Source organism: Bos javanicus, chromosome 1 (assembly GCF_032452875.1).
Source record: "Bos javanicus breed banteng chromosome 1, ARS-OSU_banteng_1.0, whole genome shotgun sequence".
Taxonomy (NCBI): domain Eukaryota; kingdom Metazoa; phylum Chordata; class Mammalia; order Artiodactyla; family Bovidae; genus Bos; species Bos javanicus.
Genome location: NC_083868.1, coordinates 73,280,048 through 73,293,273, shown reverse-complemented (window position 1 = coordinate 73,293,273; position 13,226 = coordinate 73,280,048). Strand labels below are relative to the sequence as shown.

The window sequence follows — 13,226 nt, the reverse complement described above, 5'->3', positions numbered from 1 at the left end:
GGAGCTTTAAAAGATGGCACAGAATCAAATTATGATGAAAGACCTTGTTTGATAAAGTTATGGATTAACTTGTATGTAATGAAGCTTCTGAACTTCTCTCAACTGAAAGAGACCCAAGGCCATGAGGAGGGGCCCACATTCCCAAAGAATACAATGTGAACGGGGTGCAGTGCAGCAGTTCTGAGTTCCCTTGCTAGACTGTGTACCTCTAAGAAGGCAGAACTCACTTATCAGTGTATACCCAACATTCGGTCCTGTGCTGGGCACCGACAGGATCTAACAAAGTATCCAATAGTTAGATATGCTAACACAAACTCAGGGCTCAACTAAGAAGCCCTAACCCAGCCTCCTTCCTTACTGCCTATAAAATCACAACTCTTATGCACTACAGTAAGTGGTAATTGCCACAACTTTTAAAAGAACACACAGAAAGGTCACTCGCTATGGGATGCAGAGAAAGGATTTGGGGAAAAAACACATTAAGATGCTTTTGAACCTGACAAAATTAAGCAGTTTTTCTATTCTTCTCACTAAAAACTGAACAGAAAATACCTGTGGATTATAACAAGTATATTTTCACATCAAAAGAACTCAGATAAAAATAGATTAAATAAATAAAAATAAGTAAATGACAAATAAATAAAAATAAGTAAATAACAAATAGATAAAATAAAAATCTATTTTAACTAAGAATTTGCTAGATTAGTCTTTCAAGTACTTAAGTGCTACTTAAGCCACCTGCCTGTAGTACTTTACATTTTACTTAGTAAACTGAATTATATTATGATAATTAGCAGTCAAGTAAGAACTCTGGTGCTTGGGGATATAATAAAAATAGTAAGGAAAAAATATTTGGTCCAAGAAGAACCAGTGACTCACATTTTAACGAAATCAATCCAAAGGCCACAGAAGTGAAACAAATGTCAAGCCCTCTTTTTAAAGAAAAGATGAAGACATACTTCACTAACCAGAATTTCTAAATAAGGGAACATAAAGTCCTATTAAGAAAACATAATTAAACATATTTTTAGATTTTATAATGTAGCCAGGGAGAGGAAAAAAAAAGGTAACAGTAATACAGAGGATAGGGGGGTGAAGAGTCTGAAGACACACCCAGGAACATCAAGATAAAAATATACATCAAATGTATAAGAGACACATGAAATTAACACTTTTTAGGATGTTGCTACCAAAGACACAAAATCATGGTATTTTTCCTATGAAAAGCCTGAATTAAACAGTATGTCATTATGGCCTGCTACTCTAGTTGAAAAAAGAAATCCTCAATCACAATCCAAACACTCTCTCATCACACACACACACACACACACACACACACACACACACACACACACGGCGGCTTGTTTTGACTATGTTAAATATTATTAAACTAACAATAGTAATTTACCAATTACTGGGCCTCTTACCCTCAGAACTCTCTAGGTTTTATTATCTCCATTCAGCAAATGAAGAAACTAAAAACTACTTAACTATAGAGGTAGTTAAGCGATGAGGCTGGAATTCAAAATCTCTTATATGTATAAGGTTCTGAGATCACATTTTAACCAATATACCATGCCCTCTACTGGGGCATATGACTGTTAAATCTTTAGAGACCATGACATTTCTTTAAAGAATGGGGTCTTCTTACTGTGCTACCCCCAGAGTGATATTAAGTTCAAATACTTTAAGCTTCATGGAAAATATTAACAACTTATAGTTGTTTCAAAATAAGGCAAATCTTGCTCCCAGTAAGGTGACATTCACTCTTAAAAACACTGAAAGTAGCTGAATATCCACCTAAAATTACAAAAAGTACCAACAGTGCCCCAATAATCCCAACTTTATTCCTTAGCCCTTAATTCTGCTAGTGTGTGGTATAAAACACCCAGTATAACCCTAGGGAAATAGATTTTCTTAAACACCTAATTTCTTTCTCTATTATTCACACTGTAGAATCACATCACACGTGGATTTAATTACATCAATCCAATTATTTGTGCTGCAAGAAAAAAGAAAAACACTCTAAATAACGGTGGTAGGATGCTTGCCCTCACATCCTCGTACCAGAGTGCGCAGGCAATGGAGACTGACTCTGCTGTTCCTCCGTCGATCCAAAGTCCAGTCCCCGTGGAGATTATGACTCCAGAAAAAAAGTCACCTGTACTAACAGCTGGGGAAAACACTAGCTTTTGAGAACTGAAAAACAGTACGTTGGTTAACCAGTTTTCAAACTGGTGCCTTCCTAAACCACTTTTTCACGGGTAATTTTGACTACACAGGATTTTACCTTAAATGAGAATTTAAGCCCAAAGCCCCTACATAAAACTGGATTTCACTTTACTCAGGACTTCAGATCAGAAAGAATTAGGATCCAAAACACTTGTCTTTTATATAGCAGAGTAAGCTACTATTTTTCACCCCACTTTACAAGTGGGAAAAAGAGAGCAATAGGATGCTGTAAAGAAGCCACACTAAACACATGTGAGAGCTGTTCCATGACTTACTTTAAAATAAACTAAAAATGTAATAGAAGTCTGTCAAATGATCAAAAGCAATACTTTAAAGCTGGTTCTCAACGGAGAAAAAAAACAAACCCACAAACATCCACCAAGCTTTGAGGTGTACCATTACTACACAGTTCAAACTAAAGACAGGGTGAAAAGAATACCCAACCAACAGAAAGCTTCTCCTTTACCAACATGCGGTCACTTACCTCTCCAGACATCAGTTTCCTTTTCTATAAAAAGAAGGGACTAATCTAAATAACCTTTGACTGTTCAACATTATTATTTTCCAATCTCATACCTCCTTATTTCAATGTCCAACTCATAAATCTTTTGTGAAAAAAATAAGAAAAACTAAGTATGAGTCAATTAATCAAGTGTGCTAAGGTAGAACAGTTCTTCACTTCGCTATCAACAACAGTCAGAAATATTTTTATTTAAAAATTTTGAGAAAGATTATATAGACATCAGCAAGTTTCACATCATGTACTCAGGAAATTCTACTCTAACTCACTGTTCCTGGAAATTTTATTTCTAACCTAACTAATATCTGACTGTCAATGGCTTTTTTTTTCCCAGGGAGGTGGGGGGTTATGGAGGGCGTGGCTTGTGGGATCTTAGTCCCCCAACCAGGGACTGAACCCAGGCCCCTGGCAGTGGAAGCAGAGTCCTAACCACTGGACTGCCAGGCAATTCCCTCAACAGATTATTTAAAAGCAAGATCCATAGCAAGTAAGTGAAAGGGTTAACTAGACAAAAATTTTGATTAAGAGATTGATTACAACTTACTTCACGCATTTCAGGTCACATGCAAAAAAGAGACTTCAAACAGAGTACTACTCCTTCCTGCATTCTCAGCTCATCCTAGTTTTAGTGGCCTTTGGTGACAGAAGGGGTGAAAGATGCATTTTCACCTGTAACTTCAAAGACACATGCCTCTGGGCAGCTCCATTCTCATAAATCTGCAAGAACTCTTCCCTTGGGGAGACACCTTATGGTACATTAAGTCCTTTTTAAATTTGGACAGTCTCTAAGTTTGTTATTTGAGTTAATGACTTACCATCTCACCTAGCAAAGGCCCCAATACAAGCCTTTGGGTTTAAGTATCATGAGGTCTGGTGTTAGGAAAGTTCTCTCTGGAGAGCTGGTCTATGGAAACTCTTCAGCATTCCTCATCCTTAACTTTGCTCACTCTCAGACATTTGACACCTGGCCAACTCTCCTTTTCCTTCATTCCACTTTTTTCCTTTCTTACTGAAGATCAAAAAGTAATTTCAACTCACCATTGTAATAGTGATCGTTTCTTCCAATTAGCATTTATTCATGACATTTCATATTATCTCTATGTTTAATCTTACTAATACAAATGTTTTTATCTCAATTTTATAATTACTAGTTACCATTAATTTCCCTGTGGCTTCCCTTGTGGCTCAGCTGGTAAAGAATCTGCCTGCAATGTGGGAGACCTGGGTTCGATCCCTGGGTTGGGAAGACCCCCTGGAGAAGGGAAAGGCTACCCACTGCAGTATTCTGGCCTAGAGAATTCCATGGACTGTATAGTCCATGGGGTTGCAAAGAGTCGGACATGACTCAACGACTTTTACTTCACCATTAATTCAACATATTCTACCTTATAAATGATACTGACTTTTCTCCAGATTAAAAAGCTTAGAACCTTTTATTTTTTAACCTGAATGTTAAAATACGTGGCCCAATTCTGATCCTCTCTTATTCCTCTACTCTCAACAAATGAAGATTAAAGACACTATCACACACACACACAAAAAGACGCTACCTATCATTTCCTTGCACATTACCTGGACTAGTTAAATGGGTCAATTAGAATACAGTTTGATAACTACAGATTTACTCTCTCCAACAAACCAGTGGTCTTCATTTCACACAGAAAAACTATGTTCCAAAACCAAAGACTAAATCTCATCAGCTAACTCTTAGATCCAGATTGAACCAGATGAGCTATCTAGCACATTCAGAACACATTCCATCACTGGAACAAACCTGAATATGTACCAAGTAGATCTCAGACATCAGACTGTGTTCCTTTAGCGTACCACTGACAGTTGTTTTAAGAATGTTGTTTTCAGTAAGTGATAAGCTGCTAACTCCTATTCAATTTAAGATCCATTCACAAGGTCATCCGCTTAGATTACTCCGTATACCAGTGAACAGAAACCAGCTTTAAATGAACCAAGTAATCAATATCATTACGAAATTGTATTTCTGTCTCCTAAGATTTTAGAAATTACAACCCTCATTGTCATTTACAGGCATGAAGTTCCCATTTCCACCATCACCTAGACCAGTGGGAAAAGTTACAAAAGAAAGACAGAATTCCACAGGATGCCCCATATCACTCATCACTGCCCATTTCCTAGGACTGCCATCAACTTTAGCAATAAAGTATATTCACATCTTGAAACTTTATATTTACAGTGGTTACAAAACCACCATACTAAACAAGCACAGCCAGAGTCAGTATATAGAATGGAAGGGGCAAAAAAACTATTTACTACGTGCCAGGAAGAGTGCTCTTTCCTTTACATATGCTCTCAGCAGGTCCTCAAAACTGTGATGTAAGTACTAGTATTCTCCTTTGTTAATAAAACAAGAAAGAAAAAGAAGAACAGGGAAGTTAAGCAAAGGAACAGTATGATAATTTTAATAACCAGAGCTACCCCAAATAAAGCTTCCTGGACAAAGAACTCAGCCCTCTTACTACATAATTTGAACACGGAGTCAAAGCAACGACTGTCAACTTTATTTTCAAAAGAAATTGCTACTTAATATTTTTATTATAACTGCACTACTTAGGATTTAAAGTAACCAGGATCAACATTTTTCCTACTCAATTCTCTGATCAAAAACAGGCTTTGTTGTTCTAATGTTCAAAAATCTCACTTAGCTGTCTCACCCTCACCTGATCTAATGGTGGGTAATGCAAAAACAAGGACACTAGCAAAAGTAAACTTGCATGACAGTGATTAATAATAGGCCCACTATTTCAAGCAACTGCCTTTAAAAGGGGTTGCTAAACCATAATGGGATGCTCACAAACTTTTATTTTGGCAACTATAGCCTATTCTGCAAAGCAACAATCCTAAGAATACCACATATATTCCAGTGAAACAAAATTAATACGTGTGCTGAATTTTAAGCAAAGGCAGAGCATTTTTAACTAGGTAATCACCCTTCAAAAGACAATCAAATCAGATTAGCAGCAGTCTTCAGAAAAGTGTTCATTTTGCAATAATCTTAAATGTTCCTGCATTTCTCAAAGATTTAAAAAAATTCTAACTTCCTGACTCAGAGATCCAAAATAGCCATTACATACACAAATGTTCTACTCATTTAGTTTGGAATCATGTGCAGGAAACCTAGGTTTGTGTTTCTAGGTTTACAACCCCATACCCATTCATTTTGCACTAATATAACCACTAAATATAGCTCTAAAACACTGATGATTAAAAGTAGTTAATTATGTGAGTGATTCATACCTCCTATGTCCAGACACCAAGATCCAAGGATGTTTCTTTCAGATCTATGGGAAAAGGAATGATAAACACCTGTTACAAAAGCTTTCCAAATTCAGAAGCTCTGAATTTTTGTCAATCCCCAATCACTGGTGGTGCTGGAGAAGACTCTTGAAAGTCCCTTGGACAGCAAGGAGATCAAACCAGTCAATCCTAAAAGAAATCAACCCTGAATACTCATTGGAAGGACCGATGCTGAAGAAGCTCCAATAGTTTGGTCACCTGATGCGAAGAGCCGACTCACTGGGAAAGATCCTGACGCTGGGATAGAAGGCAGAAGAAGAGGGCGACAGAGGATGAGATGGTTGGATGGCATCACCCGTTCAATGGACATGAATTTGGGCAAACTCCGAGACGGTGAGGGACACGGAGGCCTGGAGTGCCACAGTCCATGGGGTCGCAAAGAATCGGACACGACTTGATGACCAAACAACAACAAAATCAGATTCCCTCGGTTCCCCACGCCCGCAAAAGGAAAAGAAAAAAACCAGGTCACACATCCATCAGAACCTAACTTTTCGGAAGACGTGGGGAGAAGGAAAAGCTATAAAGAGAGCGGTCACGTAACTACTGGAGGAAAGGGCCCTAGGTGTTTCTAGAGTCGAAGTGAGAGGCCTTTGGCAAGTTAAGTCACTTTTCCCCTCTGGGCCTCACTCGGCTTAATGCGGTGACTGGCAAGGCTATTACTCCGTGATTCCTCAGTAAGCACCCAAGCAAACCCATCAAGCTCCCTGCCAATACTGCTACCTTCGATCTCACCATCTCCATGACTTTCTAAAAGCGCTGGACCACCTCACCATCTCACTCTCAAATCCCAACACACTTGCCTCCCCAACTAGCGGCGTTTCCTATCCAGGCCTTCACACCCACAACGTGAAGCCCTTCTTCTCGCCGCACCTGTCCCAGACAATCAACAGTCTTAGCGCTCCCCTCCTCACCCTACACACACCTTCCCCGAAAAATGATGCCCAATTCCGGCCCGAGGAGGCCGACCTGGTGCCCGCCACCCCCAACAATACCACTGACCTCTTCCAACCTCCCACATCACCACCACCACCCGCTCCACGCCCCGTTCACCCTGCCCTCCGCCGTGACGGGGAAGCTGGAGCCACTCACCTGGCGCCCCGGCGCCGTCTCCCGGGCGGCCTCCCGTCCGGAGCTGCCAAAGAGCCGTGTGGGGCCGGGGCCGGGTTCGCCGCTGTAGCCGCCGCCGCTTCACCTCAGCCCAGCCCCATCGCCCTCGGCCGGCGCCGGCGGCCGCGGGTCGCTCGAGCTCGAGGAGCCGCCGCCGCCGCGCGCTGCGGCTCCGGGTGAGGGGAGGGAGGCGCCGCGGCGGGGCCCGGGCCGAGCCGGGCGCTGGGGCGTCCGCACTCTCCTCCTCTGCGCCCGCGGCGGCTGCGTGCAGCCGCAACAGGGCGAGAACAAGGGCGGGCGACAGGGGGAGATAGGCAGGGGAGGGGGGCGTTCTGCACTCCGAAACTGCCTCTCGCAGCCAGCGACGACGCGAACCCCCCTCCCCTCAGCGGTGGCGCCCGGATCAAGCTGCGGGGAGAGCCAGCGAGCGGACAGGAGAGCGCGCGCTGCTAGCTCGGGACTCCCGCGCCGGATGTGAGGTCACGTGCTTGCCTCATCCAGCGCGGAGGGCGGAGGGGCGCAGAGGGTACGCCGGGAGGGGCGGGGCCGGGGTGGGCGGGGGCGATGGCCAGGCCCCGCCCACATCTTCCCCTTCAGTCCCCTTTCCCCAGGCCAGAGCAGAAGAGAAAGAGGGAGTAAGAACGCTGCTGAGGAGCTGTGTGTTGGGTAGGTTACTAACGCAGGACGGCATTTTTTTTTTTTTTTTGGCGGGAGGAGGTGATATTTGCCATCTTGGCCGCCGTGCAAAGACCAGTTTACAGTCCAAATCCTCATTTTATGAACAGGGAAACCGAGTTGTAGTGAGGGGCCTAGCCTGACTTGCCCAGAGTCAAGGTCACAGAGGTAGCTTGTACAAGAATGATGGAGAGGAGGTCAGATCCTGGCTCGGCTCGCGGTTCCTTAACATTACACTCCCCCTTGCAGAAACCAAAAACTATAGATCGCATTTAACAACCGACTCAGCGGTGCCCAGCCTTGCGAGGAGGACTGGAAGGCGTACCCACGAGAAAGCTCCCACGCGCCCACTACACCTCCTCCGACAGCGCTGGATGCAAATTAACTACTTCCCCTAGCAGAAGGTTTATCTCGGGGTACAGAGATGAACAAATCTTCCGGCCGCGTGAGCAAATCGCAAATTCGATTTTCGCGGCGTCCCTTGGGCGACCCGCACAAGGAGCGCCCTCAGCCACCTGCTGCCTTGGGCTCCGGCCATCTTTTCGCCCTAAGACTCTCGCCCGTGCCCTTTAGGCCCCACCATCACTGTTAGTGTCATTCACCTCGCGGCCAACAGAACTCCCATCTGCAGGGGCGGAAGTACGGAAGAGGCTCCGGACCTCTGGTGCACCGCCCTTGGGAGCTGTCAGGCTCTGGTTCCTGGCACATGATCCTACAAGTCGGGGGTTGCTACCCTTGATCCACGACACGTGGTGACACCTCATCTGAGACAGCACACACCCATGACATCGATGTCGCCTCACCAGGAGCCAGGAACACGCTCCTGGGCCTCTATGTCACCTGGAGCGGGACAGTTTACGCGCACTTCCTCGTACCGCGTCGTGTGGCGCACACTGTACCCAGATGGATCTGTAGCCCTCTCTCTAGCCCATGGGATCAGTCTCACTGTCTGTTTCCTCCCTCAAATGAGTAAATGAGATAAGGAGTGTGGTCGTTGTTGGGCAAACTATAAGAAGCTGTCTTGGTGGGGTTGAGCCCATAAAGCTTCCTTCCTCACCTCTCACTGCTACTTGGATCCTCGCTCTTTTCCCTCGGCCATTAAACAAGCTTAGCTCCTAAAAACAAATCCCTCTCATGACCTCTTAAACAGTGGTCTCTCTGCTGTCTCCACTTCCTCATTTCTCCTCACTGGGCATTCCAGCTTCCCCTCTTCTCCCCAGCACACACCCTTCCTCATCCTGCTTGGGTAAGAGAACCCCTGAGTTTCATTCTCCCAAATCTTAGTAGGCATTCTGCAGGCATTCTCTTTCTGGGTCTCTCTGTTACATTTGACAATTCAGATGACCCCCACCTTCTGGAATCTCAACATTCTCTTGGTTTGCGGAAGAGTATACTCTTCCAGTTCTCACATCTCAGTAAATAAGGCCTCTGCCTCCTTGGGGGGCATCCTTAAGTGCCACTAATTGTGAGTCTCCACCTTATATGCAAGACTCCAAACCCACAGTTCTTCTCATTCTACTCTTAGGAGATCACCTCCAACCTCACGTTGCAATTACCCAATCAGCAGTTGCAGCCCAGACCTCTTCCACAAGAGTTAGACCCAAATATCCAACTGCCTGCCAGGAAGCTCTAGATATCATAGGGGTGCCTCAAACTCAGCTTGTCCAAAACTAAACTTGCCCTCTGCCTTCAAAGCAGCCCTTCCCTCAGCTGTTGGCACCAGCATCCACAGCCATCAGAATTAGAAAGTTGAGAATGAATGTGAGTGTTTTTATTTTATTTTGGCCTTGCAGCAGGGCATGTGGCCTGACCAGGGATGGAACCTGCCCACCCATCCTGCTTCTTCCCCCTGCAGTGGAAGGCAAAGTCTTACCCACTGAACCATTAGAAAAGTCCAAGTGTGAGTCATTATTGATTCAGCCCCTTGTCTTATCCAATCATCTAGTCATTTCTATTTCACCTCCTTAATAAGCCTCAAATCTCTACCTCCATTTCCACTGGCAAACATTCCAGTCATCCTTTCCAACCTGAACTATTACAGTAGCCTCCTAACAATCTCTTCAGACAAATTCATCCTCCACTCAGCCTCCAGAGTGAACTATCTAAAACACAAACGTATCTAAAAGTCAAGTGGGCCCTATTAGAAAGCATCACTACGAACAAAGCTAGTGGAGGTGATGGAATTCCAGTTGAGCTCTTTCAAATCCTGAAAGATGATGCTGTGAAAGTGCTGCACTCAATATGTCAGCAAATTTGGAAAACTCAGCAGTGGCCACAGGACTGGAAAAGGTCAGTTTTCATTCCAATCCCAAAGAAAGGCAATGCCAAAGAATGCTCAAACTACCGCACAATTGCACTCATCTCACACGCTAGTAAAGTAATGCTCAAAATTCTGCAAGCCAGGCTTCAGCAATACGTGAACCGTGAACTTCCTGATTCAAGCTGGTTTTAGAAAAGGCAGAGGAACCAGAGATCAAATTGCCAACATCCTCTGGATCATGGAAAAAGCAAGAGAGTTCCAGAAAAACATCTATTTCTACTTTATTGACTATGCCAAAGCCTTTGACTGTGTGGATCACAATAAACTGTGGAAAATTCTGAAAGAGATGGGAATACCAGATCACTTGACCTGGCTCTTGAGAAATCTGTATGCAAGTCAGGAAGCAACAGTTAGAACTGGACATGGAACAACAGACTGATTCCAAATAGGAAAAGGAGTACGTCAAGGCTGTATATTATCACCCTGTTTATTTAACTTATATGCAGAGTACATCATGAGAAACGCTGGGCTGGAAGAAGCACAAGCTGGAATCAAGATTGCCTGAAGAAATATCAATAACCTCAGATATGCAGATGACACCACCCTTATGGCAGAAAGTGAAGAGGAACTCAAAAGCCTCTTGATGAAAGTGAAAGTGGAGAGTGAAAAAGTTGGCTTAAAGCTCAACATTCAGAAAACAAAGATCATGGCATCCGGTCCCATCACTTCATGGAAAATAGATGGAGAAACAGTGGAAACAGTGTCAAACTTTATTTTTGGGGGCTCCAAAATCACTGCAAATGGTGACTGCAGCCATGAAATTAAAGCTTACTCCTTGGAAGGAAAGTTATGACCAATCTAGATAGCATATTCAAAAGCAGAGACATTACTTTGCCAAAAAAGGTCCGTCTAGTCAAGGCTATGGTTTTTCCTGTGGTCATGTATGGATGTGAGAGTTGGACTGTGAAGGAGGCTGAGTGCCGAAGAATTGATGCTTTTGAACTGTGGTGTTGGAGAAGACTCTTGAGCGTCTTTTGGACTGCAAGGAGATCCAACCAGTCCATTCTGAAGGAGATCAGCCCTGGGATTTCTTTGGCAGAAATGATGCTAAAGCTGAAACTCCAATACTTTGGCCACCTGATGCGAAGAGTTGACTCATTGGAAAAGACTCTGATGCTGGGAGGGATTGAGGGCAGGAGGAGAAGGGGATGAAAGAAGATGAGATGGCTGGATGGCATCACTGACTCGATAGACGTGAGTCTGAGTGAACTCCGGGAGTTGGTGATGGACAGGGAGGCCTGGCGTGCTGCGATTCATGGGATCGCAAAGAGTTGGACACGACTGAGAAACTGAACTGAACTGATCTAAAATCCTGCAGGAGTTCCCCCTGGTGTCTTGCTGTTACATGTATCTCCAAGGAACGCAACAGGAACTTGTCAATGCACTCTTGCCTTTAAAAGACCACAGAGAGGTCCAAACTTCAAGAAACAGCCAACATCCCCAAAATAAGGCAACACATGGCCAAACAAGAAAAAGCTATAGGAAGAAAAAGGGCAATTGAATATTTCAAACAGTTTTCTGTTACAGATGTTCTGGGTAGGAAAGAAGAGAATTTGGACACTGATGGGAGGAGCTCCTGAGTCACTGGGAAAAGCTTGAGCATGTTTATAGGTTAAGGGGAAAGATAAGCTAGAAAAGGAGAAGCCAAAGATGAAGGGAAAGGGAGTGGAGTGAAGCTTGAAAAGTTCTGGAAGGCTGGCTGGTTCTTGGCCCAAGATAATTCTGGGCCTGGACTTCTGTTCATGCTGAGCCCAGCCCTTCCCTCCTCTAATCCTACTCTTTCCTTGAGACCCAACCTCCAATTACAACTCCAAATAAGTAACAGTCCTCCATGTGTGCATGTGCTTAGTCACTCAGTCATTTGGTAAGCTCTCACTTCACTTTCCACCCTTATTCTCGATTGTCTTCCCCTCTTACATCATCTTACCTTTCTAGTTCATTGGAAAAAAAAAATTGTAGACCATCAAGAGGGAACACCCACAAATCTATGCATTAACCCACACCGGCATGGAGTATCTCCTTCACTCACCTTTTTGCCGAGGGGCAGACAGTGCCTCCTTCCAAGAGCTCTAACCCTTTGTAAGTATAGTCCTGGGCCTCCCAAAGGTCACTGCTATTGCCAGCTCCAGTGGATACTTTTTAGTCTTTATCTCTCAGCCCTCTCAGCAACTTTATCTCCCATTCTTGAAACACTTTTATCTGGATGTCTCTTTCCTATTTCCTCATCCCTCTTTGTGTGTATCATTTCAGACTCTTGTGGCTACTGCCTCTGTCTCACCTCTAAACGGTGCTGCTCCCCAAGGCTGAATGCAGGGCCCATTTTTCTGTTTGTACAGTCTGTGTGGATGTGTTGTTGGATTTTGGTCTTTGTTTTGGTTTGCTTTGGTTTTGTCATCTATGGACCTTACAAAACTTGTGGATGGGCTTCAGGAGGTCTATAAGTTCCTTAAACTTGAATGAAAACAAATACTTTTAAAGGAAGAAGTATAGCTTCTATCAGCTTTTCAAAGTCATCTGGAACCCCCCAAAAGGATAAGAGCACTTATCTATATTTGCTCCCCCAAATGATATCAATCACCATGGTGATAGCTATCATCTGTATGTACATTTATAACATAATGATATATATATGTATCTGTAGCCCAGGTCTCACTTCAGAATCCCTGGGCCGTATGTCCATGAGCCATATGTCACATAATTCCTCAGTAGTACCTCATCAATTCACTCATCCAAAACTCAACTCTTGCCCTTCTTCCCCAAACCAGACATTCACCTAGGCTTTCTGGTCTGGTGGCACTGTTACCTAACCAGCTCCACAAACCAGAAACCTAGGGGTCATTCTTTCCAATTCATTCTCAAATCCACTACAAATCCTTTCATATCTCACCATCTCTACTTCCACTAGAATAATTCAAGCCACCTGCATCTCTCACCTGGAACTACTGCCTTACCCTCCAACTGATTTTTCGAATTTCATCCTTGTTGTTGTTCAGTTGCCAAGTTGTGTCTCTTTGTGACTCCATGGACTGCAGCGTGCCA

At 43.9% G+C, this 13,226-nt stretch overlaps 1 protein-coding gene across 4 annotated transcripts in view; it reads right to left on the bottom strand.

Annotated features, from left to right (window-relative positions):
- ATP13A3 (ATPase 13A3) overlaps positions 1 to 7,264 on the bottom strand; it is a 79,008-nt gene extending 71,744 nt beyond the window's left edge. For 3 of the 4 annotated variants that reach the window (XM_061412484.1, XM_061412512.1, XM_061412503.1), the window contains exons 1-2: positions 7,175 to 7,264; positions 6,023 to 6,066 (exon numbers count right to left, since the gene is read on the bottom strand). The gene's annotated coding sequence lies outside the window, so the exon portion shown is untranslated. The remainder of the gene's footprint in view (positions 1 to 6,022; positions 6,067 to 7,174) is intronic. The other variant, XM_061412494.1, reaches the window with a different exon arrangement.
- Positions 7,265 to 13,226: the final 5,962 nt, after the last annotated feature.